Source organism: Xenopus laevis, chromosome 8L (assembly GCF_017654675.1).
Source record: "Xenopus laevis strain J_2021 chromosome 8L, Xenopus_laevis_v10.1, whole genome shotgun sequence".
In the NCBI taxonomy this organism is placed as follows: domain Eukaryota; kingdom Metazoa; phylum Chordata; class Amphibia; order Anura; family Pipidae; genus Xenopus; species Xenopus laevis.
In genome coordinates, this window is record NC_054385.1 from 10059598 (window position 1) to 10086645 (window position 27048).

Here is a 27048-nt window from a genome sequence, read left to right on the forward strand (position 1 = left end):
AGAGAGCGATTTGAGAGAGAGAGAGCGATTTGAGAGACAGCTATTGTGAGAGAGAGAGACATCAAAAGAAGAAGAAGAGAGAAGCAAGGAGAAGAAGAAAGAAGAGAAAGAAGAAAGAAGAGAAAGAAAAAAGAAGAGAAAGAAGACTTCAGTGACCCCCTGCCAGAGATAACATCTTCCCATTTGGGATCCTCTGGACAAAGGTACTGCTCCTGTATTTCCCCCTCTATAACATGTGCTTGGAACAGTAAGATTAGCTTATACCTTGGCTGTAGGAGTTGCCATGCTGCTCATTATAGATGTAGCTATAACTGTTCTTCTTTATTCTCACCTGTAGATTTGTGAGTCGGGGGATTCATCTTTTATCTGTCCCTGTACATGGCAGCCCCCCCCTCCCCGGTTGGTCCCAACCCACTATTGTCCCTGAAATTGACTGTACAGCCCCACCCCAGCAATGCACTTTATCCCACTACTAAAAACTGGACTGTATGTTTTCCAATTCCAGGGCACCCCTAACATTGGGCTCCGCTGGAAAATTTCCAGGGTGGGGCAAGTGATGTATTAAGCAATTTAGAGCAGACGGGGAGCCAATCAGAGCATTAGAAGAGTTCCAGTTCAACAGGTTCATGAAAAGCACAATAAAATAGGGCTCATTTACTATTGCGCTGGGCATAATATCATGGCAAATAAATCCTATTAGTAAATGTGCTTGTTCCTATGTGCTGTCCCTATACATATGGCACCTCTCCACATTAACTCTAACCTTCCCAAATCTCTATTTTATATTATAGGGGCGTCGGAGATGGGCCTGCGTGCCATCATGGACCTTTATATAAAAGGCAATCAGAAGGTAAGTCTGCTCTCTAAAGTGGCTGCTGATAAAGGTACCCGAGTGGTTAAAGGGGATACTAACCCAATGATAAACATTGTGTATCTTCCATGTAAATGTGATTAAAAAGAAATATAACAGGGTTTAGCTTAGTGTTTGCCCTGACTGTTACAATTCCCATATTTAGTGAACTTACTAGTGAAAAAATTCCATGTTATTTGCTCTGTCTATAGAGATCAATGTAACAGCTCCCCTAGTGGTAATAAATACATATTGCTTTGCTTATTGTGCCTATAGGAAGAAATTGTTACTCTCATTATTACTGGGGATTAAACACAAACTGCTGGAAACCTTAATGTCTTCTTGTTTCTTAAATTTCTCTAGGGCTTAGAGAGGATCTACATGGAGGAGGAGGGGATCTGTGAGATCATGGAGTTTGAGGGACCACTGGCGGCCCTTTATTTGAAGTGCATGAGGCAGGACATCATATGCCAAATGAAATGGGCACTCTTTGATTATTGGATGGCCAAAGACAACATGCGAAACACCAGGTGGTGGAAGATCAGATTGATGTCCGAGTTCCAGCAGGACAAGAGGAAGGTCAAAGCCCAACTGAGATACCTCTACAAAATACTAGAGGCGATAAACAGGGCAATTCTCCGAAGAACATGGAGAGATATCCAGGTACAGCATCTAATGAATATATTTCTTAAAATATCACTATTTTGTAATGGAAAGTATAAGGGGCTGATGTATTGAAATCCATTGCAATGCTGCGATTTTGTGAAAAACAACCACAAAAAGAACATATAACTCCTGCGCAACTGAAACCTATTGAGATGCCATAGAAACCAATGGGAAGTGTATATTCATCATTTTGGAAAGGAATTGGGATTGATCAAAAGGCTTGAAAATAAAGAGAAACCTGCGATTTGCAACTTGTCCCATGATCACAAAAAGTCGAGGGAAATGGTGCAAAAGCATTTAGTATAGTAATGTTAATTTGCGTACCTGCCATATTTCTGATTAAAATGCCCCAAAATGTAATGGAATTTCTACAGAGATATCACTTGCTAATGTAAAAACCTGTTGGTATGAGTTTAACGTTATTTTGTTTATTTTTGCAGACAGCCCTCACAACCACCAAGCGGCCACCAACACCACCGGCAGTTTCCTCTGTGTAAGTCATCTTCATGACACAGAGGTAAGTGAGCCATTCGCAATTCCACCAGCGCTGCCTCCACTCTAATCCACCATAATTCCGCACATGGTGCTCCCCCCTTATAACTAAAATATGGTCCCATAGACAGGAGCACCCTTAAGCCACTTGGTAGACCTGCATTCCTTTCCACTCCATGCCTCAGACTTAAGAAGCCGGGTCTATAGTCTGCCTGCGGTCCAATGGAATGGAATGGAATGCAGTGTTCACCTAGCAGCTTAATGGCGCTCATGTGTATGCTGCCATATTCCCCTCTGTTTCAATTCCCTCCACTGTAATTCCACCAGCGGTGCCCCCACTTACACCTGTAATATAGTTTCACAGACAGGAGCACCCTTAAGCTGCTCGGTAGACCCTGCATTTCTTTTTACTCCATCCCACAGTCTGCAAAGCCGGGTCTGTAGGCTACTTGGGGTCCAATGGAATGAAAGGAATGCAGTGTTCACCTAGCAGCTTAATGGTGCTAATGCGTATGCTGCCCTATTCCCTTCTGTTTCCCTCACCCTGCTTCCCTTGCTTTAATTTGGTGCATTGATCCTGGGAGAAAATCCGATCGCCGTTAAGGGGTCAGGAAGGAATTTTTTCCTCTAGTGAAGCAGATCTTGCTAGAGGTTTTTGCCTTCCTCAGGATCAAATAGCACAGTTTATCTAATTATTATCAATAAAAATGTGACTTACACAGATTTAACACCAAGCTGTTGTGTGTGTGTCTTTATTCTGGGTACTGGTCCCATTTGGGAGAGGTAACATATAGACGGGGCGGGATGTGTGAAAATGGAATGAATAAGCTGAGAAGAAACAGAAAAGTTAAAGAAGAATGAACGTGAAATTTACTCATGTTCTTGTTTTATAAGAAACCCTGCTTTCCATGGTATATGTCAGTGTGATTCCTTACACCCCACCCAGCACTTCAGTACCTGTGAGTGACACGTGCCAGTCCTCCTGTGGGTACAGCTGCTCCACCAAGCATTCTCACACTGGATTAACTGGTTGGAGATTCTGTTTCTAATGGTCATTCCTGGGAATCTCCCTCCATTCCCCATCATTGAATGTAGTCTGTATACTCATGTACCCACTGGCATATACAGACATAATAAAGCTGGAGGGAAAGATAAAAATATATATAATTGAGTTTAAAGTGATACAGACTCTCAAATGTATTGCAGTAAGAACAAATCCTTCTAAAAGGGAAGTAAAAACACAAGACACATATTTACTGTATTTCAGTGCACAGGGATGTTATCCATATCATAGTCAGACATTTCTGGTGCTATCACCATAGGGGTGAAGGTTAAAGTGCACAACACAATATTCATTGGGCAGATGAGAAGTTGCCTGTGGGTACAAAGCCTAAATCTGTCTCTGTAGGGATACTTGTGCAGTCATTGCCCCCGTGTACTCAGAAAGCAAAGCAAAAGAACAATAATGTACAGAATCCATCCATGCTATAGAACCCCCATACTAAGGGAAATTATTTCTGATTTGTGACACACAGGTGACTATTTTCTATGAGACCCATTCCCTTTTCCAATTATATGGATCCCGTATCCTGTTGTTACTTTTGCTCCCCCCAGAATTTTATTTTAAGAACAGATCTTGGTTAGGGCAGAATGAGGGGGTGTAACTATATAGAAAGTAGACCCTGTCACTGTTGGGGGGGGGGTAATGACTGATCAGCAGTATCACAATAAATATTTTATTCTCTAAAGTCAGTGGGCGCTAAAATGATGTTGCTTTGGGGCCTCGTATGGTCTAGTTTACAATTGATAGAATGCAGAGTTACAAATCTTACATTACGATTGGTATTTTAACATGTCTCACTGCAATATTCTAAAGAGAACAAGTAGATGGATGATGGGTTATGGCTCAGATGATCGAGGCAGTAAAACATCCCAAATTTTGCAAAGAAAGTGACATTTTCCCAAATGCCCCTCTATAAAGGGTTTGTTCACCTTTGAGTTAACATTTAGTATGATATAGAAAGTAATATTCTGAGACAATTTGCAATTGGTTTTCATTTTTTTATTATTTGTGTTTTTTTAATTATTTGGCTTTTTATTCAGCAGCTGTCTGGTTTAGAATTTCAGCAATCTGGTTACTAGGGTCCAAATTCCCCTAGCAACCATGCTTTGATTTGAATAAGAGAAAGGAATATGAATAGGAGAGGACTGAATAGAAAGAGGAATAATACAAAGTAGCAATAACAGTAAATGTGTAGCCTTACAGAGCATTTGTTTTGAGATGGGGGTCAGTGACCCCCCATTGGAAAGCTGAAAAGGGTCAGAAGAAGAAGACAAATGATTCAAAAACTATAAAAAAAAGAATAAATGAAGGCCAATTAAAAAGTTACTTAGAATTAGCCATTCTATAACATGCTTAAAGTTAACTTAAAGGTGAACCGCCCTTTAATTGGTCTGTTAAAGGCACAAACCCAGAAAAGTATAGACATGTCCCAGGTGTGTGCATCACCGAGGTCTGAATGGAGACAGGAAGTAGCACCGTGGTGAGGTCCAATCAGTCAGCGGCTGGTAGTGTTGAACTGGGCAGTGGGTGGTGAGGTTGTTAGTAAATACTTATTTTTCCAGATATTCCAGGCTAGAAACAGGGGAAACACAAGGGGAAAGTGATTCAATGATCTCCCCTCTATTAACATATAATGGGCAGGGTACAGTGTGGAATTGGGGTGCACTGCAAGATCTGCCAACTGAAAGATGTATTAGAATGGTGGCACTGTCCATACAATAATGAATGTAGAACCCTACTTAGAAGTGGATTGGTATCTTAATGGATATACAGAGATTTCAGTGGATATATGTAAAGCCCCAGATACACAGATGTTAATAAAAATGAGTATTAATGTACAAGGTTGCTGCACCTAACACTATATCTCCTGTACTGAGTCCTGTGATCTACCCACAGCGCTTGTCTTCCATTGCCGGCCGTCCCACCTCCATATGATGTTGTGCATTAGGCCTAGTTAGGATTTTACCCCCCTCTTGACTAAAGTCAGCCATAGACGAGCCATTCAGGTGTATTTTCAGGTCAAACAGAAGGAACACGTATGAGGGTCGGCTTTCTGTTGTGCTGATCTTTTGTTCAAACAGCAGCTTCTCTATTTACTTATCTGCCAAAACCCCCTGAACTGAGCAAAATGATGTACTGGCAGATTATATTTATACACCTATCTGATTCCCAAACTGACCAAAGTCCATGGGGTACAAGGTAGGAGATGGATAAGGGGTGCAAGGAGAAGCAAGCAGATCTGTATTCATGAAGCAACTGCTCCGTGTGGGGAGAGGTGACCTGTACCAATTTAAATAATGAATAGTGATATAATGACGACAGTGTGCAATAATGGTGGCCTGCACTTGTTCTCTGCACTTTGCCTTCCACTTAATAAATGAACCCTGGGTCTAACTGACACATGTATGTACTATGTAGGCCAGACCATATGTACTGAAAAGATGAAAGAGACATAACCACATCTGCATACATACATTAGTGAACAGGACCCATACTGAAAGTTGAAGACATTGGTGGCCAAGGGAAAAAGAAACATTGGGGTTCAGTGAAACTTACCTCTAAAATTCAGCAGCAAATACTTTTTCACCCCCCTCCGGTGGCTTCTTATCCGGTGGCTCCTTTATCCTTCTCCAGCGACAGCAGAGTCAGCGACAGCAGCAGGAACTGTGCCCACATGCTGGTGGCCCTGTGCAGAATGAGAGAAGGAGTGAGAGAGACTCCTCTGAACTACAATTCCCACAAGTGAATTACAGGTGGGAGGCACCGGGAAATCAGAATAAATTCTGCATTCAGCCCGACAGTGGCATCTGGAGGGTTAACTCGGTGCAGCAGCCACAGGTAGCCACGGGCACACTTACTGCACTGTAATGCTCACTCACTCACACTCTTTCTCTGACGCGCAGACAAACAAGCAGAATTAAGGTCTCACCCACATGGCAGCAGCAGCAGCACCATTTTGGTGGGCAGGTAGTTGCTTCCATACATACATACCAACATATTACTTGGGTATAATCTCCCATAATCCCTCTGCTCTGATCAGACCGTGTGGGATGTAGTAGATCCTTCTCCGCTGGTGCAGTAGGTAGAAAATCAGTAAAGCAGAGTAAGTCAGGGCACTGAGGTTGGCAGAATATCACTGGGTTGTCCAAGAGCTGAATCTGAGTCTGGTGGAGAGGTGGGAAAAGATAAGTGGTACTGACTCCCCTCTGTGCTCCTCCATGTTCCACACCAGGCTTTGGTGGTAACTGTTCAAAGCTTTCTCTGCAACCACTTCCGGAAATGTAATCAGATTCTCCTTCTCAAGTTAAACTCTGAATGAAATACATCCCCACTCTCACTTTACTGTGCAAGGTCCTTCTCAATCCTCCAGTTATTGACATCATTGTATGGGGAGCAGGTGACCTGTTGCTGGTGGGAGCTCCCACGCCCCCTTCATATCTGCACAAAGAGAAGATCTATGTAAGCCTGCAGTCCTGTCACATTTAAAGGGAAAGTATTGCCAACATTACAGTGGTTTAGCAAATCTGGGTCATTTATACTGCCCTGCAAGTGAGAACAGGAGGAGACAATGAGGATTCTCATTGAGTTTCAAACTGATGGCAGAATAGATTTTCAATGTGCTCCCAAATGAGGCTGCTGGGTAAATAGTCACCTCACAGGGTACGTGTGTTTGTGCGAGTGAAGCCAAAAAGGGACAGGTTTGCCACGAGTGTTCCTGAGAGAGATCTGAGAGCCCAACACCACTTCCAATGGGTGATCTGGGAAAGGCCTCCCTGGTTTGTACAAACTGCCACTGTTTCCATGACAACACAAGTCAAGTGCAGCAAGTGAGTGCATTTGTGTTACTCTTTAGCTCCAGGCTGCCTAGAAAGGCACTGCTCATGATGTGGTTGTGGGGCCTGGAATGTGTTAGTAGTGACAGGTGGAGGTACAACAGTGGCAGCATCACAAGCAAGGCTATGCACCGTGCCAGCAGATGGAAGAGTAGGCACACCTAGAACAACACAATGTGAGAACACAGACACAAAAAAAAGGGATTTTGTACTCACCGAAAAACCCTTTTCTAGTAGGCCCTCCTGTCAGTGCAGACGTAGTGGTTATGTTATCCTTCACCTCTGGAGGCAGGACAGAAACTGTTGACTCCTGGCCCCTCCTCCTGTTATAAGGGCTGGCTCCACCTCCACTCCTCAGTTCGATTGAAAAGCTCAGCTGGTGGAGACAGTAGATAGATAGAAAGAAGAGCAAGAGACAACAGGCAGAAAGATAGCGAAAAAGATGTCCGGAACCCATACTAAAATCAGCCTGGGTGGGACTTACTGCACTGACAGTTCGGGCCTACTAGAAAAGGGTTTTTCGGTGAGTACAAAATCCCTTTTTCTCTAGTCGGCCCTCCTGTCAGTGCAGACGTAGTGGGATGTCCAAAAGCTGTCCCCAATTAGGGTGGGTAAAAAAAACTGTAAACTGTGTAGCTGAAATTGACAGTCAGTGTGCCACTGTAGCTTGTAGAACTTTTCGGCCAAACACAGCCGCTTGTGATGCAAAAACATTTAACTTATAAAACTTAATGAAGGTATTCGGTGAAGCCCAAGTGGCTGCCTTGCAAATTTGTTCGGCAGTTGCCAGATTCTGTAGTGCCCAGGATGTACTCTGTGCCCTGGTGGAGTGAGCTTTGACTGATAAAGGTCTTGGCTGGTGGTCGAAATCATAAGCTGTGTTTATAGTCTCTACCAACCACCGAGCAATCGTCCTCTTGGAAACGGCTAGTCCCTTGTGGGATACCGCATACGAGACAAATAGAGAGTCAGCACGTCTGTAAGACGATGACCTTTTAACGTAGATTCTCAGCGCCCGCACTACATCCAGGGTGTGAAGAAGTTGTTCACGATCATTGGCTGGTCGAGGGCAAAAGGATGGTAAAACAATGTCCTGATTGATGTGGAAATCGGACACGACTTTTGGTAAGAACCCTGGCAGTGTTCGAAGTACAACCTTGTCGGTATGGAAAGAAATCCAGGGTTCCCTACAGGAAAGGGCAGCCAATTCAGACACTCGCTTAGCGGACGTGATGGCCACTAGGAAGGCAACTTTAAGGGATAACCACTTGAGGTCACAGGATACGAGTGGTTCAAAAGGCGGTTTTTGTAGGGCACGGAGCACGAGTGGTAAGTCCCAGGTAGAAAGTGGCTGTCTAAGTGGTGGACGCTTTCGTGCAACACCCTTAAAAAATTGTTGAATTTCCGGTTTGTCAGCCCAACGTTCATGAGTTAAAACTGCTAGAGCTGAGACCTGCGATTTAAGAGTTCGGAGAGCAAGGCCTTTCCTGAAACCATCAGTGAGGAACTCAATGACAACAGCAGGCGAAGTATCGTCCCAGTGGGAACCACGATGGCGGCACCACGTTAAAAAAGTCTTCCACACTTTATGATATGCTTTAGTTGTGGACTGTTTGCGAGCTTGAAGCAAAATGTCTATTGCGTACTGTGAGTACCCCTGCTGGGTCCACCAGTCGCTCTCAATAGCCACGCCGTTAAACACAGCAACGGCAAGTTGGGGTGATTGATTGGTCCTTGAGTGAGCAAGTCTGGACGTTCCGGCAATCGCCACGGTTTGGATACAGACAGTCGAATTAGATCCGTGTACCACACTCTGTTCGGCCAGTCGGGTGCTATCAGAATAGTGGTGGCATTGCTTTGCTTTAGTTTGGAGATCACCCTGGGGAGGATGGCCAGGGGTGGAAATGCGTACACTGTGTGGAAGTCCCAAGGGATGACCAAGGCGTCGACGAACGCCGCTCTCGGATCTTTTGTTCTGGCACAATATAGAGGGAGTTTGTGCTTGTGCTTGGAGGCTAACATGTCGATTTGTGGAGTGCCCCATTTGTTCACTAATTGTTGGAACACAGCATCGTTGAGCGACCATTCCCCGTGGTCGAGCGTAGTTCTGCTCAGGTAATCTGCCTCCCAATTCAGTATTCCTGGTATGAAGACCGCAGAAAGGTTGGTCACTGTGAGCTCTGTAATATCCTGGACACCTCCTGCATTGCCAATCTGCTGCGTGTGCTGCCCTGTTTATTGACATATGCCACTGCCGTGGCGTTGTCGGATTGCACCCGGACGGCTTGGCACCGTAGGAATGGGGTCCAACCCTCTAGGGCTAAGGCGATCGCTCGGAGTTCCAGAATGTTGATCGGTAAGGCAGCTTCTCCCGGACTCCAAGTGCCCTGTAAGGTGTGGTTGCGATAAACCGCTCCCCAGCCGGTGAGACTGGCATCTGTAGTTACGATTTCCCACTGGGGGGGAGCCCAACTTCTGCCCCACTGGAGGTTGGCTGGATTCATCCACCACTCCAAACTCTGAAGCGTTAAGCTGGATATGGTGATGAGTTGGTTCAAATTCTTGTGGTTTTTGTTCCACTGACCCAGAAAATTGTTCTGAAGTGGGCGAAGGTGGAATCTGGAGAACGGGATTGCTTCCAGGGCAGACACCATGAAGCCCAGGAGACGGAGACAGCCTTCTGCTGAATTCGTCTGAGATGTTTTGAATTTTGTGGTTGCGTGAACTAGTCTGTCCACCTTGTCTTGAGGTAGGAATACTCGCTGCAGTCGGGAGTTGAAGTCCAGACCCAGAAATCGGATGGTCTGGGTTGGTTGAAGTGCACTTTTGCGGTAGTTTATTAGCCAGCCGTGTTGTGATAACACCTGGAGGCAGGAGTGAGTGTCTATGGTTACCTGGGATGCCGAAGGGGCTGAAATGAGTAGATCGTCCAGGTAAGGTAGGATTTTGATTCCTAACATTCTGAGGTAGGCTATCACTGGTGTTAGAACCTTGGTAAAAACTCGTGGTGCAGTACAAAGTCCAAAGGGCAAGGCAGTAAACTGGTAATGAAGGTCGCCTATAGCAAAACGGAGGTAACGGCGGGATGCTGGACAAATGGGCACGTGAAGATACGCATCCTAAAGGTCTATGGATGTCATGAAGTAGTTTGGTTCCATAGTCGCAATCACTGATCGAATGGACTCCATTTTGAATTTTTGACTGGAGACCAAGGTGTTGAGGGCCTTGAGGTTTAGCACCGGCCTGAATGAGCTGTCTTTTTTTCTGACTAAAAATAGATTGGAGTAAAACCCTCGAAAACGTTGAGTTTGTGGTACCAATTGTATCACTTCCACCTGCAGTAAGGATTGGACCGCCCGTTGGAGTAACGGCGCTCGGTTGGGAGTAGTCGATGAAATACGGAATCTGTTGATGGGAAGATGTGTGAAAGGAATCCGGTAACCTTGATGGATTATGGTGAGGACCCAAGTATCTGTGACGTGTGTTTGCCAAGCGCCTAAGTATCTCTGTAACCTGCCGCCCACCTGATTGTGTCCTTGGAGGGCCGAGTCAGGCAGATGTGGTCTATTGGGGATAGGTTTCTTGACGTTGGTTCGTGCCTGCTGGTGCCAAGGTGGTCTGGTGCGCTTGTTCGTCTGGTCGGAGGGCGTTGGTCTGAATGCCGACCGAAAGGGCCGGGATTGGGGGGACCAATTTTTTCTATTTGGGAATCCAGTAGAATGGTCAAATCGTGGTTTTTTTCCCGTGGGAAGGAAAGTGCTTTTCCCCTCCAGTGACATCCGATATTATCTGTTTAAGATCCGGACCAAAAAGGGATTCGCCTGTGAAGCGAAGTGACAACAGTCTCATCTTGGAAGCCGTGTCGCCTGACCAGTGTTTGAGCCATAAGGCACGTCGTGTTACAACGGTATTCTCTGTTGCTTTTGCTGCTAACCTGGTAACTTCCATGGCTGATTCGGCAAGGAAGGAGAATGTGGTAACGAGTTTGTTAACTTCTGACTGTAGTGCAAGTGCCGAAGATGGTGGATGGGTGGCAAGTTCCTGAGCCCAATGTTGTGCTGTACGGGCTAAACCCGCTGAAGCAATAGCCGGCCTGAGAATTGCTGCTGCTTGGACATAGGACCGCTTAAGAGTAGATTCCATGTGGCGATCTAAGGGATTCTTAAAGGCCGCTTCTTCAGCCGGTAAGGCCGTGTGTCTGGACAGGCGTGCTACCGCTGAATCAACTCTCTGGGCTTTTTCCCACTTCTTGTGGTATTCTTCCGGAATTGGATATGTTTTGAAAAAACGTTGAGTGAGAGCAATCCGTCTATCTGGTTGATTCCATTCAGTTTCAATTGCTTGTGTGATTGAATTGAACACTGGAAAGGCTAATTTAGATTTTTTCTGGACGCCTAACAACTTGTCGGCCTTAGATAGTGCCACCGTTTCATCTTTAATCTCCAGTGTTTGCATCATTTCCCTAAGCAACTTTTTAGTGACTTCTGGATTTGTAGTTTGAATGCGTTCATCTTCGGAATCAGACTCAGTAGAATGATCAGACAAGTCTTTCTGTAAGTAGGGAATGTCTTCCTGATCCGAGTCTGAAGCTAACCCTTCTTCTGAATCTGAAGTGGAGTCTAATGTAAGTGCGGCTTTACGCTTTTTGTTTTGTTTGCCTGATTGAGCATTGTCAGAAGAGGCTGTTGGAAAAGGCTGAACGGATTTCATGATCCATTGTAAGAAGTCCCCAAATTGTGGCGGGACTGGATTTGAGGAGCTTGGTTGGTTCCAGGGTGGCACTGGAGAAGCATCCCCAGTGACCTGCAGTGGAGTAGGTGGTTGTGATGAAGACAAAATGGGTCCAGGAGATGACCGTCTGTCATCTGAGTTGGCTGGGTCAGGGGGTGGTTGAGACAGGGTATATTGTGGTGATAAAATAGGTGGTCCCTGGGCCTCTGCATTTTTGTTGGCTTTACAGTCAGAGCAATAATTTCTCTCTGATCTCCGTAAGGAATGTCTACAGGTTTTGCACTTTGGTAGTTTTTCTGTTTTTTTTTGTCTTTTTAATGGACTGTATATCAGCTCTCAATTCTGTTAGTGAGTCTGATTTTTCCATGGTTGTTGAATGTGTTCAAAAACAAAAACGAATCCACTCACCCCTGGGGAAGAAACGTTTCTGTAAGCTGGTAGCTAAGAGTGTCACAAGTTGTCCCTGCTGATGGTCTCCGTGATTAGTGGAATAATTTGTTGGAAAAGGTTGCACTGAATTAACCTGCACCCACACTAGAGCTGGTGTGTGAGCCGCAGTGAGAAAGAGCGACCGCGCCTGATAACATGGATGCGCCTATGCCTTGGCGCGAAACACTGGCGTGGTGCGTATAGAGATACATGTGCGGCCCGTACTGATGACGTCAGTGCGCCAACGCCGCGAAGAGCCGTTGGCGCGTCTATGCGGCGAGGTCTGTTGCTAGTCAACCGGCCATTACCGCGATCCCACATACTGCTGCTTTTCCCTCCATGCAGAAGATTAGGGACCACTAGGAAGGTACTAAAACTAGCAAGAGGACACAGGTAGTACTTGCGCGCGTCTAAAGACCATGCGACTCTGTGAATACCTACCCTGTGCAAAGAATACTTGCTGCACTGATCACTCTCTGATCTAATCTCGATAATTATAGAACAACCTAGTGAACATAGCGGGTAGCTCTGCATACCCTATAGGTTGTGTGCCTGTGACAGCTCTGCATGTCACCTATGGCCAGTTGGAGCCGTCAAAATCTGCGTTGTAGCAGGCTCAGGTTGGAAACTTGCATCAAGGGAACAGTTCAGCATGTCCCATAACTGATGTAGAATCCTCATTGCTTGTAGAAAGTAAAAATCACTAAAAAATAAAAGAGATTGAAAGAAAAGAATTTATCTGTCCATAACCTCCTGAGGCAGGACAAAGAACTGAGGAGTGGAGGTGGAGCCAGCCCTTATAACAGGAGGAGGGGCCAGGAGTCAACAGTTTCTGTCCTGCCTCCAGAGGTGAAGGATAACATAACCACTACGTCTGCACTGACAGGAGGGCCGACTAGAGAAAACACATTTTTCATTTTTTTTTATCAATAAAAATCAATTTGTTGTCAGTGGAAAAAAAATAAATTTTCTTCTAAATTATTTTGCAGAATTTTGCCTGGACAGTGAAAAACAAAAAGCTGGGTGAATCTAGGATACATTTACCTGGAGAGCCAATTGCTTTACATGAGATTTCAGCTCCTCTGACTGAAATAATAAGGATATTAGAAGAAACTGAGGGGTTGTTCTGTGACCATATAAAGGCACAAGGCTGCAGGCTGAGTTATACAGTGAACTCTGAGTATCAATCATGTATTATAAGGGATAATATACCCCCTACTGTAAATGATAAGGATATCAGAAGTCACTGAGGGGGTTCTCTAACCATATAAAGGCACAAGGCTGCAGGCTGAGTTATACAGGGAACTCTAAGCATCACTTGTGTATTATAAGGGATAATGTACCCCTACTGTAAATGATATTAGAAGTCACTGAGGGATTAAAGCCATATGAAGACACAAGGCTGCAGGTTGAGTTATACAGGGAACTCAGACTACCACTCATGTATTATAATGTACCCCCCATTGTAAATGATAAGGATATTGGAAGTCCCTGAGGGGTTCTGTGACCATATGAAGGCACAAGGCTGCAGGTTGAGTTATACAGGGAACTCTCAGAATTACTCAAGTATTATAAATGATAATATACCCCCTACTGTGTATGATAAGGATATTAGAAGTTATTGAGGGATTCTGTGACTATATAAAGTAATAAGGCTGCAGGCTGAGTTATACTGGGAACTCTCAGAATTACTCAAGTATTATAAAGGATAATGTACCCCCTACTGTATATGATAAGGATATTAGAAGTTAGTGAGGGGTTATAAGGCCATATGAAGACACAAGGCTGCAGGTTGAGTTATACAGGAAACTCAGACTACCACTCATGTATTATAATGTACCCCCCATTGTAAATGATAAGGATATTAGAAGTCACTGAGGCGTTGTTCTGTGACCATATAAAGGCACAAGGCTGCAGGCTGAGTTATACAAGGAACTCTGAGTATCACTCATGTATAATAAGGGATAATAATAATAATAAGGGATAATGCACCCCTACTATAAATGATAACGATATGAGAAGTCACTAAGGGGGGTTCTGTGACCATATAAAGTCACAAGGCTGCAGGCTGAGTTATACAGGGAACTCTGAGTATCACTCATGTATTATAAGAGATAATGTACCCCCTACTGTGAATGATAAGGATATGAGAAATCACTGAAGGGTTCTGTGACCATATAAAGTCACAAGGCTGCAGGCTGAGTTATATAGGGAACACTAAACTTCACTTATGTATTATAATGGATAATGTACCCCCACTGTAAATGATAAGGATATTAGAAGTCACTGAGGGGTTATTTGACAATATAAAGGCACAAGGCTGTAGGCTGAGTTATACAGGGAACTCTGAGTATCACTTATGTATTATAAGGGATAATGTACCCCCTACTGTAAATGATAAGGATATGAGAAGTCACAAAGGGGGGTTATTTGACCATATAAAGGCACAAGGCTGCAGGCTGAGTTAAACAGGGAACTCTGAGTATCACTTGTGTATTACAAGGAATAATGTACCCCCACTGTAAATGATAAGGATATGAGAAGTCACAGAGGGGGTTATGTCACCATATAAAGGCACAAGGCTGCAGGCTGAGTTATACAGGGAACTCTGAGTATCACTTATGTATTATAAGGGATAATGTACCCCCTACTGTAAATGATAAGGATATGAGAAGTCACTGAGGGGGTTCTCTGGCCATATAAAGGCACAAGGCTGCAGGCTGAGTTATACAGGGAACTGAGGGTTACTGCCTGCTCTGCTCTAATTCCCCTGCAGAAATAGAGGTTGGTAGTACTAGGTAGGTACCTAATATATATGGACAGAGATAATGTGAAATGGTGAAAGGGTTACTGCCTGCTCTGCTCTCTACCTACAGAAATAAGGAGCAGTATCTCTAGATCAGTGGAGTTTAGACTTCAAGCCCCTCTTTAAGACCCAACATTTCACCTACCCCCTTTGCTCATAACAAGGTTACAGTCGTATGTAACTATTAGCTTTTACCCAAATCTCACTTTAACTGACCTTCAAGCTGGGATTTTAGGAGAATATAATGAATAATGGTTGAATTTTACCTTTGTGTTTCATAAATGGAATAGACGTCTCATGGCTGGAACATTACCATCAATGACCCCCCCTGCTGTGAGACACAATGGAATATACCATCCCATTCTTCAACCAATCATCATCATCATCTTCTTTTATGCTGCCTGGGATTCTTATCTCCCAACAACATCCAGGGATTGTGGGATTTGTAGTTCAACAGTAGCTGGAGCATCTCATGCTGGAAATCTGTCTGCAGTGATTCTCAGTCTAAAAAGAAAGTAACAGAGATCAGGTGGGAGTTAAAGGAAAACTATACCCCCAAAATGAATACTTAAGCAACAGATAGTTTATATCAAATTGAATGACATATTAAAGAATCTTACCAAACTGGAATATATATTTACACAAATATTGCCCTTTTACATCTCTTGCCTTGAGCCACCATTTCGTGACTCTATCTGTGCTGCCTCAGAGATCACCTGACCAGAAATACTACAACACTAACTGTAACAGGAAGAAGTGAGGAAGCAAAAGGCAGAACTCTGTCTGTTAATTGGCTCATGTGACCTTACATGTGGTTTGTATGTGTGCACAGTGAATCTTACGATCTCAGGGGGCGGCCCTTATTTTTTAAAATGGCAATTTTCTATTTATGATTACCCAATGGCACATACTACTAAAAAAGTATATTATTATGATAATGGTTCATTTACATGAAGCAGGGTTTTACACATGAGCTGTTTTACTCAGTATCTTTTAATAGAGACCTACATTGTTTGGGGGGTATAGTTTTCCTTTAAGGCCTAGATCCCTTTCATTCTCCAATATGGCGGAACAGGAGAGAGTTGTTACAAAGCAGCAAATCTGCTAAATGGACTGAAATGAACTTCAGCAGAACTCCAGGATTCAGCAGGAACAGCCCCCATTATGGCCCTATCACAAGAGTCTTAATACATTTAGAGAAGACAGTGGAGATGATACTTAACCTTTCTGCCTGCCCAGTGCTCCTTTTTCATTTAACAACCTGATTGAGTATTTGGATATAAATAGAGGAGTCACCATGTTTATTCTACTCCCAGGTGTTCCTTATACAGGTACCCATCACTGATCTTAAAGGAGAACTAAACCCCCCTTTAGTCAAAAGTCCCCAATGGCCCTGCTCTGCTAGCCCCACCCTGCCTCGCCCTGCTCAGTGTTACCCCTGAATTGTGTCCCCTCTAGAAATAGTTACACACATGTACAGTCAGCGCAGCGGAGCTCACGGGCGACATCTACGGTATTCTCAGTAATGTGAGCACCGTATTGGCGCATGCAGAGTTGGAGAAATCTGCATGCGGAGGTCCGCTGCACTGACTCTGCATGTGCGTCACTATTTTTAGATGGGACACAATTCAGGGGTAACACTGAGCGGGGGGGGCAGTGGCGGGGGGGCCAGTGGGGACATTTGGCTAAAGGGGAGTTTAGTTCAACTTTAAAGGGGTTGTTCACCTTAACATAACTTTTAGTATGATATAGAGAGTGATATTCAATTTGCAATTGGTTTTTATTATTTGTGGGTTTTGGGTTATTTAGTTTTTTTTATACAGCAGCTCTCTAGTTTGTAATTTCAGCAATCTGGTTGCTAGGATCCAAATTACCCTAGCAACCATGCACTGATATGAATAAGAGACTAGAATAGGAGAGATAGTTATGAATACACAGGGCAGGATGATCAATGAATGAGCAGTTTGACTCACTGGCTCTGGAGAGAGCTGTGCCGGGTTATCAGGATCTCATTCTTTTTTCTTTCCTCCCGTTGGTGCTGGAGTGGTCGCCTTCTGTGATACTCCTTCATCTGTGGAGAAAATGGGACAGAGTTACACCATGCTTAGCTATGGATAAAGGGGAAGCAAACCAGAGTGTGAGCTCATACGCTTATCTCCCATAATTCCACAGTTTCTAAGAATACTTCCCTTTGTATAAAAGTCAGTTTGAGGGTTATATAATTATACAATTATAATGCACCATTGTAGCTACAGCATTGTCATAGGCAATTAACAGTCCATTGGATCAGGGCTACAGCTTCCAGCCCAAAAGCCAAGAGGTGGATCAACAACATACAGGGTCGGACTGGGCCGGCAGCGATAGAAAAGATGTTATTTTAGATACTGGGGCATACAACTCCCAGCATCCTCCCTGCTAGTGCAACATACAGGAATATGTGGCACAACAGGATCAAACTTTTTGTTCTATATGTGACATTTGCTACTAAAGTTACACTTCCTACGTTGAATGCACAACCCCCTGTACCCCCTCAGTGGTTGCCCCATCACTGTCTCACTGATCTGTGTCTCTAGCCATTGCTAAACTACCCAGCAGTCCCTGTGATAACTAGTAGCTGAGCTGTAGTTCAGTGACAGACACAGATCTAAATGGGGACAGGGGGAGTCCAGTCAGGGGTCCCAGGAGATCTGATGGGGGCGCTGCTTCTAAAGCTGCTTATGTTTGGACTTTATTAGTGTTGTTTTAGACTGTGCAAGTTTGATCTGTACCTGAGCATGTGATTGGCCGTCAGTTACTGGGATATCATGCCTTATCTCCGTGACATCACTCCCAGCTCAGCTCTGATTGGCTGAAAGCTGCAAGGAAGGTGATGTAACGGCTCAGGTACAGATGACCGTTATTTCATTTCTGGACTCAGAGGTAAGTGCAGCAGATCCATTTACGGGGAGCAGGGGGGGCATATTTAGATGATACAAAGGGCAATTTCGGGTGTTTTGTCACCCATCATTTATAGCAGCTTGGGTAGTGGGGCCATCGCTGCCAAAATTGTCCCATTAGCTAGAACTCTAATTGCTTGGGGAGCTGCTTGTCATGAAACTGTTCCAAATGACGTGTGTGACAAGCAGGAAAGGGGGGAGTCATTTAAGGCAACTTGGCATGACTTTCCTGCAATAAATACACTATGATGGTATAAGATCCATTGTGCTCTCTGGCTATTACTTTATTTACATGTGACATGTCTGTAATTGTACACGGGGACTGCAGCCTGTTGAGAGGCACTGAACATATATTCCATTAATACTGACTTGTCTTTTTATTTGGATACAGACACCTACATATTACACTTATACAGGGAATCAGCTGAAAATGGGCTTCTGATGGCAGCCCTGCCCCCCAATCTACTAACACATGTGGGTGTCAAAGTGCCTAAAATCTCCCCATATTCCTCTCTAATGGGAGTGAGAGCAGAAAAACTTATAGTTCTAAGGCAATGGGTGTTTGGTTTACTTGTTTTTGTAGTTTTTTCTGAACCATTAGACAATTTTCTCTGCTTCTGCTGTAAATGCCAACGGTCATTTTCTAACTGTCATTTGCCAACGGTCATTTGCCAACGGTCACACTCATCGTAGCGACAGTCAGTGGCCTCAGCACTAGAGTGGGGGACGGTTCAGAGAGGCTTAAGTAGAAAGACAAGTAGCACAAATCAGAAGAATAAATGTCTGCCCTTAGGATTCCTGCCATTATGGGTGCAGGGGGCACTGATCAGAGCAGAGCTGGTTATGGGAAGCAGGCACACTGGGTACATGCAGGGGGAAATGGATTCAATAGGAATGTGGCCCTGTATTGATATAACCAAGGAATCATAGAGCATGATGGGATCTGTAGTCCTGTTACAAGCCAGCCCTGATCATGACATTATAAGCAATACAAACGCTACCTACCTCTTATGGTCAACCCTTATAGTGCATCATGGGAGATGAAGGATAAAAGTCTACAGCCTGGTTGCCCAACATTTTTGTCAGCTAAATAGCACACACAACAGCAGTCAGGCTCCCTCACTTCCAGTAATAGCCTTATAGTGGGTAAAGACCTCACAGTGCATTATGGGATCTGTAGTTTATGCATTGCCATTTATTTGCTCCTTCTAACAGTCTCTTATTTCTCCCCAAAAAGTGAAATATCCTGTGCGATTTGAGAGAGAGAGAGAGATATTGTGAGAGAGAGTGATTTGAGAGAGAGAGAGCGATTTGAGAGACAGCTATTGTGAGAGACATCGAAAGAAGACGAGAGAGAGAATCAAGGAGAAGACAAGAAGAAAGAAGAGAAAGAAGACTTCAGTGACCCCCTGCCAGAGATAACATCTTCCCATTTGGGATCCTCTGGACAAAGGTACTGCTCCTGTATTTCCCCCTCTATAACATGTGCTTGGAACAGTAAGATTAGCTTATCCCTTGGCTGTAGGAGTTGCCATGCTGCTCATTATAGATGTAGCTATAACTGTTCTTCTTTATTCTCACCTGTAGATTTGTGAGTCAGGGGATTCATCTTTTATCTGTCCCTGTACATGGCAGCCCCCCCCCCCTCCCCGGTTGGTCCCAACAAACTATTGTCCCTGAAATTGACTGTACAGCCCCACCCCAGCAATGCACTTTATCCCACTAGTAAAAACTGGACTGTATGTTTTCCAATTCCAGGGCACCACTAACATGGGGCTCCGCTGGAAAATTTCCAGGGTGGGGCAAATGATGTATTATCCAATTTAGAGCAGATGGGGAGCCAATCAGAGCATTAGAAGAGTTCCAGTTCAACAGGTTCATGAAAAGCACAATAAAATAGGGCTCATTTACTATTGCGCTGGGCATAATATCATGACAAATAAATCCTATTAGTAAATGTGCTTGTTCCTATGTGCTGTCCCTATACATATGGCACCTCTCCACATTAACTCTAACCTTCCCAAATCTCTATTTTATATTATAGGGGCGTCGGAGATGGGCCTGCGTGCCATCATGGACCTTTACATAAAAGGCAATCAGAAGGTAAGTATGCTCTCTAAAGTGGCTGCTGATAAAGGTATCCGAGGGGTTAAGGGGATAATAACCCAATGATAAACATTGTGTATCTTCCATGTAAATGTGATTAAATAGAAATATAACAGGGTTTAGCTTAGTGTTTGCCCCGACTGTTACAATTCCCATAGTTAGTGTTAGAACCTACTAGTGAGAGATTCCATGTTATTTGCTCTGTCTATAGAGATCAATGTAACAGCTCCCCTAGTGGTAATAAATACATATTGCTTTGCTTATTGTGCCTAAGGGAAGAAATTGTTACTCATTATTACTGGAAACCTTAATGTCTTCTTGTTTCTTACATTTCTCTAGGGCTTAGAGTGGATCTACATGGAGAAGGAGGGGATCTGTGAGATCATGGAGTTTGAGGGACCACTGGCGGCCCTTTATTTGAAGTGCATGAGGCAGGACATCATATGCCAAATGAAATGGGCACTCTTTGATTATTGGATGGCCAAAGACAACATGCGAAACACCAGGTGGTGGAAGATCAGATTGATGTCCGAGTTCCAGCAGGACAAGAGGAAGGCCAAAGCCCAACTGAGATACCTCTATAAAATACTAGAGGCGATAAACAGGGCAATTCTCCGAAGAACATGGAGAGATATCCAGGTACAGCATCTAATGAATATATTTCTTAAAATATCACTATTTTGTAATGGAAAGTATAAGGGGCTGATGTATTGAAATCCATTGCAATGCTGCGATTTTGTGAAAAACAACCACAAAAAGAACATATAACTCCTGCGCAACTGAAACCTATTGAGATGCCATAGAAACCAATGGGAAGTGTATATTCATCATTTTGGCAAGGAATTGGGATTGATCAAAAGGCTTGAAAATAAAGAGAAACCTGCGATTTGCAACTTGTCCCATGATCACAAAAAGTCGAGGGAAATAGTGCAAAAGCATTTAGTATAGTAATGTTAATTTGCGTACCTGCCATATTTCTGATTAAAATGCCCCAAAATGTAATGGAATTTCTACAGAGATATCACTTGCTAATGTAAAAACCTGTGGTTTGAGTTTAACGTTATTTTGTTTGTTTTTGCAGACAGCCCTCACAACCACCAAGCGGCCACCAACACCACCGGCAGTTTCCTCTGTGTAAGTCATCTTCATGACACAGAGGTGAGTGAGCCATTCGCAATTCCACCAGCGCTACCTCCACTCTAATCCACCATAATTCCACATATGGTGCTCCCCCCTTATAACTAAAATATGGTTCCATAGACAGGAGCACCCTTAAGCCACTTGGTAGACCCTGCATTCCTTTCCACTCCATCCCTCAGACTTAAGAAGCCGGGTCTATAGTCTGCCTGCGGTCCAATGGAATGGAATGGAATGCAGTGTTCACCTAGCAGCTTAATGGCGCTCATGTGTATGCTGCCATATTCCCTTCTGTTTCAATTCCCTCCACTGTAATTCCACCAGCGGTGTCCCCACTTACACCTGCAATATAGTTTCACAGACAGGAGCACCCTTAAGCTGCTCGGTAGACCCTGCATTTCTTTTTACTCCATCTCACAGTCTGCAAAGCCGGGTCTGTAGGCTACTTGAGGTCCAATGGAATGAAATGAATGCAGTGTTCACCTAGCAGCTTAATGGTGCTAATGCGTATGCTGCCCTATTCCCTTCTGTTTCCCTCACCCTGCTTCCCTTGCTTTAATTTGGTGCATTGATCCTGGGAGAAAATCCGATCGCCGTTAAGGGGTCAGGAAGGAATTTTTTCCTCTAGTGAAGCAGATCTTGCTAGAGGTTTTTGCCTTCCTCAGGATCAAATAGCACAGTTTATCTAATTATTATCAATAAAACTGTGACTTACACAGATTTAACACCAAGCTGTTGTGTGTGTGTCTTTATTCTGGGTACTGGTCACATTTGGGAGGGGTAACATATAGATGGGGCGGGGTGTATGAAAAAAGAACGAATAAGCTGAGAAGAAACACAGAAAAGTTAAAGAAGAATGAACGTGAAATTTACTCATGTTCTTGTTTTATAAGAAACCCTGCTTTCCATGATATATGTCAGTGTGATTCCTTACACCCCACCTAGCACTTCAGTACCTGTGAGTGACACGTGTCAGTCCTCCTGTGGGTACAGCTGCTCCACCAAGCATTCTCACACTGGATTAACTGGTTGGAGATTCTGTTTCTAATGGTCATTCCTGGGAATCTCCCTCCATTCCCCATCATTGAATGTAGCCTGTATACTCATGTATCCACTGGCATATACAGACATAACAAAGCTGGAGGGAAAGATAAAAATATATATAATTGAGTTTGAAGTGATACAGACTCTCAAATGTATTGCAGTAAGAACAAATCCTTCTAAAAGGGAAGTAAAAACACAAGACACATATTTACTGTATTTCAGTGCACAGGGATATTATCCATAAGGCACAATTCAGCAGGTACGATCCCATTCTCCCTTTCATAGTCAGACATATCTGGTGCTATCGCCATAGGGGTGAAGGTTAAAGTGCACAACACAATATTCATTGTGCAGATAAGAAGTTGCCTGTGGGTACAAAGCCTAAACCTGTCTCTGTAGGGATACTTGTGCAGTCATTGCCCCCATGTACTCAGAAAGCAAAGCAAAAGAACAATAATGTACAGAATCCATCCATGTTATAGAACCCCCATACTAAGGGAAATTATTTCTGATTTGTGACACACAGGTGACTATTTTCTATGAGATCCATTCCCTTTACCAATTATATGGATCCCGTGTCCTGCTGTTACGTTTGCTCCCCCCAGAATTTTATTTTAAAAATAGATCTTGGTTAGGGTAGAATGAGGGGGTGTAACTATATAGAATGTAGAATGACCGATCAGCAGTATCACAACAAATATTTTATTCCCTAAATTTAGTGGGCGCTAAAATGATGTTGCTGTGGGGCCTCGTATGGTCTAGTTTACAATTGCTAGAATGCCGAGTTACAAATCTCAAACCGATTGGTATTTTAACATGTCTCACTGCAATATTCTAAAGAGAACAAGTAGATGGATGATGGGTTATGGCTCAGATAATCGAAGCAGTAAAAAATCCCAAATTTTGCAAAGAAAGTGAAAATCGTGGTTTTTCCCAAATGCCACTCTACAAAGGAGATGTTTGCCTTTGAGTTAACATTTAGTATGATATAGAGTGATATTCTGAGATATCCATAGGGGTTAATCTAGAGGGCACGCACAGTAGGGAGAGATGGTGTCTATAGTAACAGTGGGATAATAGTCTCTGGGAAGGGAGTGTGACTGTGGGATAGCAGGTATAGTAGGGAGAGGTGGTGCCTATAGTAACAGTAGATAATAGTCTCTGGGAAGGGAGTGTGACTGTGGGATAGCAGGTACAGTAGGGAGAGTTGGTGCCTATAGTAACAGTGGATAATAGTCTCTGAGAAGGGAGTGTGACTGTGGGATAGCAGGTATAGTAGGGAGAGATGGTGCCTATAGTAACAGTGGATAATAGTCTCTGGGAAGGGAGTGTGACTGTGGGATAGCAGGTATAGTAGGGAGAGATGGTCCCTATAGTAACAGTGGATAATAGTCTCTGGGAAGGGAGTGTGACTGTGGGATAGCAGGTATAGTAGGGAGAGATGGTCCCTATAGTAACAGTGGATAATAGTCTCTGGGAAGGGAGTGTGACTGTGGGATAGCAGGTATAGTAGGGAGAGATGGTGCCTATAGTAACAGTGGGGATACTAGTCTCTGGGAAGGGAGTGTGAGTGTGGAATAGCAGGTAGTGATTCAATTACTGATTAAATGTATGTGCCCCAAACCTATGGGTATAAAACATTACCAGGCAGGTCAGACACATATTAGATATTGGAGGCTGTGGAATGACCCTAGAAGCTGTGGGATCCTTGATGCATTGGAGCAGCCCTAAGATGCAAATGGACAAAATGGAATGGACCAAATGTAGTAGATAAAATAAAGGTCTGTTTTGTTTGAACAAATAAGAAAAGGTGGCTGAACACAGCCATTGATAAAACACAATAAAACAGGATTTCTGGTCTGAACTAACTGGATAGAAATAACTGGAATGGGCACAGACTTACCTGGTGCTTTGCCTGGGGCTGGATTCTCTACAAGATGGGTGGTCCACGTCCTATATCAGGGTTCTGGGGTCATAGAGATAAAACTCCCTGTGGGTGTCAGGGCTGCTGATGTTGGTCCCTTGCACTTCTTTCTCTAGGCCGTGTGCCGACTGCTCCAGCATTTGGGCAGATTTATCATTCAGCAGACTTTCAGCAGCTGCACAAAATAGGAGACACTGGCTAAATGTTCCAAGATTGTGTCATTATTAGACTAGGGCAGAGCCAGGCGCCTCCTCCTGTTTCAAAGGAAGTTCAAGCAAAGATGAGAATCTAAACACTCACATACAGTATAATACGCCACATTGATGATCTCACACAAGTGCAAAACATTATTTTGGAAGCAAAATGGATCTTGTATTGACACTACAGAGTCACAAATGCTTCTTGTGCCCGGCCTTCAGCCTGATGTGATGAATTATGTGCAAGTGAGATACAAATCCTGTGAGAATTGAATCCATAACAAACTTGTAAGTGATTTGCACTAAGTGCACTGTAACTGAAGAAAAGGAAGACTGTATTGTGGAGTAAAAAACATGGCAATTTGTATCCGAATTACTACATCCACTATGTTGCACTTACATTAACCAGTTTTACTGTGATCTTGTAAAAAAAAAAAAAAAAAGAATCCAGAGTGCTGAATGAGCGGATAAAAGAATAAATTATATATTACAAGTACAGCCTTTCCTAGGGAGTAAACAGGTGAAAAAAATAGAGAATAGACCCAGCGTTTGCTGAGGGAGGCATAATATATGTATAACTGAATCTGGTTGCTGCATAAGCTGGTCCCTAGCAACCATCATAGCCCAGAGAGTCTTGTAAGACTGGAAAATCCTTTCTAGCAGTCAATAAAATGTGGATCTGTTTGCAGCAGCAGTACTTACTATTCGCCTCATTGCAGCTTTCTCATCCCTTTGTCTCAACTTCAGCTCCTGCACTTGTCTGTCCAGCGTCTGTACGTCAGCCTGAATGAGAAGGAACAAAACCAAGAGCTTAGCGACCCTTCAACTGACGGTCAACTTATTGACAAGAGTTATGTTGCCCAAATTTAAATTTCTCATTACTTCTTTATATTGGGGAGGGGATCAAAAATCACCACAAATAGTGATTGCTCCTCTGCAAACTACTGCAGTTCCATTGCAGCATTATACACTTCAATGTACAGCAATTCCACCAGCAGTGATTATAAGTCTGACTGCCACATTATAATTAGTGACACTTTCTTTTCCATATACTGTAATATCACCATTGGTACTCACACTTCCATACACTGCAAACTGCTGTCTGGCACTTGTCACGCCTGGTTAGTAGGAAATGCTGGGAGCTGTAGTTCAGCAACAGCTGGAGTTACATAAGGGTCCCAGCCAGGTCAACAACCAATCAGCAGCCTCACATAGTGCTCTCCTGAGTATGAAGTAAGTGGGGCACAGAAATACAATATTTGTATATACACCAGACCCAGTAAAAGAGACAGGCATGTATATCTATATCTTAATAACAGATGCACAGAGTTATTTACAGGCTTAGCTCATTGGAAGTAAATAATATGGCAGCTCCCTATAAGTGGGACGCCATTCCCCCTATTATATTGTTCATAAGCAAGTGATATAAATGTAAATATCCCCCCTTTTAATCATTAACTATGCGACTTAATGACCACCCATAGACGTCTGTTGCAGTCTGTATTTATTTCCAATCAGAAATACACACACAAATGCAGCACCACAAATACAATACACAACACGAGGAGGGGGGTCAGGCATGGGTGCAATAGACATATAACGGTGCTGCCCATAATCAGAATATTTCCTTTAGGGCTCTCACACATGCCCGGTTTTTTCCTGTACTCCCCTGAGTTGCGCTTTCTTCCGTTCAGCCGCAGGGGAGCACAGGAGTAGACACACTCAATTATTGTGAAGGCGGCTGTACTCACACAGACGCATGCATGTGCTGAACGCAGGTGAAATACAACATGCTGCATCCTAACCTGCGTTTGGTGCTTACATGAGCTGAATGGAAGAAAGCACAACGAAGGTGAGCGCAGGAAAAAACAGCCGTAAGAGCCCGTAGGGGACTGGCAAGGCCTTTTCTGTGCAAAGCAGACGTTTTACCCCAGAATGTGATGAATCAAGACAGACTTTATTCAGCTGCTCTACACAGGGGAAGGCAAAATAGAAAAACATCAAGACAAAACTAGCCCGACTTTGATAAATACTACAATAAATACTTTCCAGCATTCTCTCTCTCTCTCAGAAGCCTGCAGTACTGCTGTCTTGTGGAAAGGAGAGTGTCGTGACCATTCAAGGGCCTCCTCTCCTTATCCCTTCATGTTTTCTTCTCTGTCCGGGGTACTAAGCCCAATAACTAACTCCTCATCGGGGCCATAGACTGCTCTTGCTACCTGACAGCTCCCTAATCACCGCTGAAATGATTCTGACACACTGAACTCCTACTCACCTTAGTTCTGGCTTAAGTGTGGCCCCTTGTTACCTTCAGACTGGCCCAGGTTCCCACCGTACTGCCATCAGTTTTCCTTAGGTCAAAATGGAAGTGCCAAGCTTATGCCCCTCATTTTTATAAGCTCCTGCTGGGGAATTCCTCTATAGACCTGCTGGCATATTGCCTCAACTATTTACAGTGAGAAAAAGGGGGTTACACAGCAAAAACAGCAATGCTCTGCGGGAGCAAATAAACAGCAATGCTCAGCAGGAAGTCAGTGTCTGCTAGAATGAGATGGATTTTCCTGTGTTTTGGTACAGACATATAGCAATTAAATATATTAATATAAAATATTGTATAAACATCACAGACACAACATTCTCCCACCGCTATTCAGCCGGGCTGCAGAACTGCACGTCCTTCCCTGTACCAGGATTTCACGGATCGGCAGTGACAAAGTCTGCAGGAAACACAATGTCAGAAAATGAGCAAACAAGCCAAGAATTCATAAGAGGAGGAAAGAGCAGAAGGCAGAGGAATGGAGGGACACTAAAGTGGCACAGAGATAGATTTGGGG

The 27048-nt window shown here is 43.8% G+C and overlaps 1 long non-coding RNA gene across 1 annotated transcript; it reads right to left on the bottom strand.

Annotated features, from left to right (window-relative positions):
• Window positions 1–6515: 6515 nt before the first annotated feature.
• Window positions 6516–25968, bottom strand: LOC121397105. The gene is made up of 7 exons (XR_005963450.1): window positions 25292–25968; window positions 24917–24997; window positions 23997–24271; window positions 22006–22187; window positions 16844–16941; window positions 15137–15374; window positions 6516–7065 (listed from the first exon to the last, which is right to left on the bottom strand). It is a non-coding gene; the product is annotated as an uncharacterized LOC121397105 (long non-coding RNA).
• Window positions 25969–27048: the final 1080 nt, after the last annotated feature.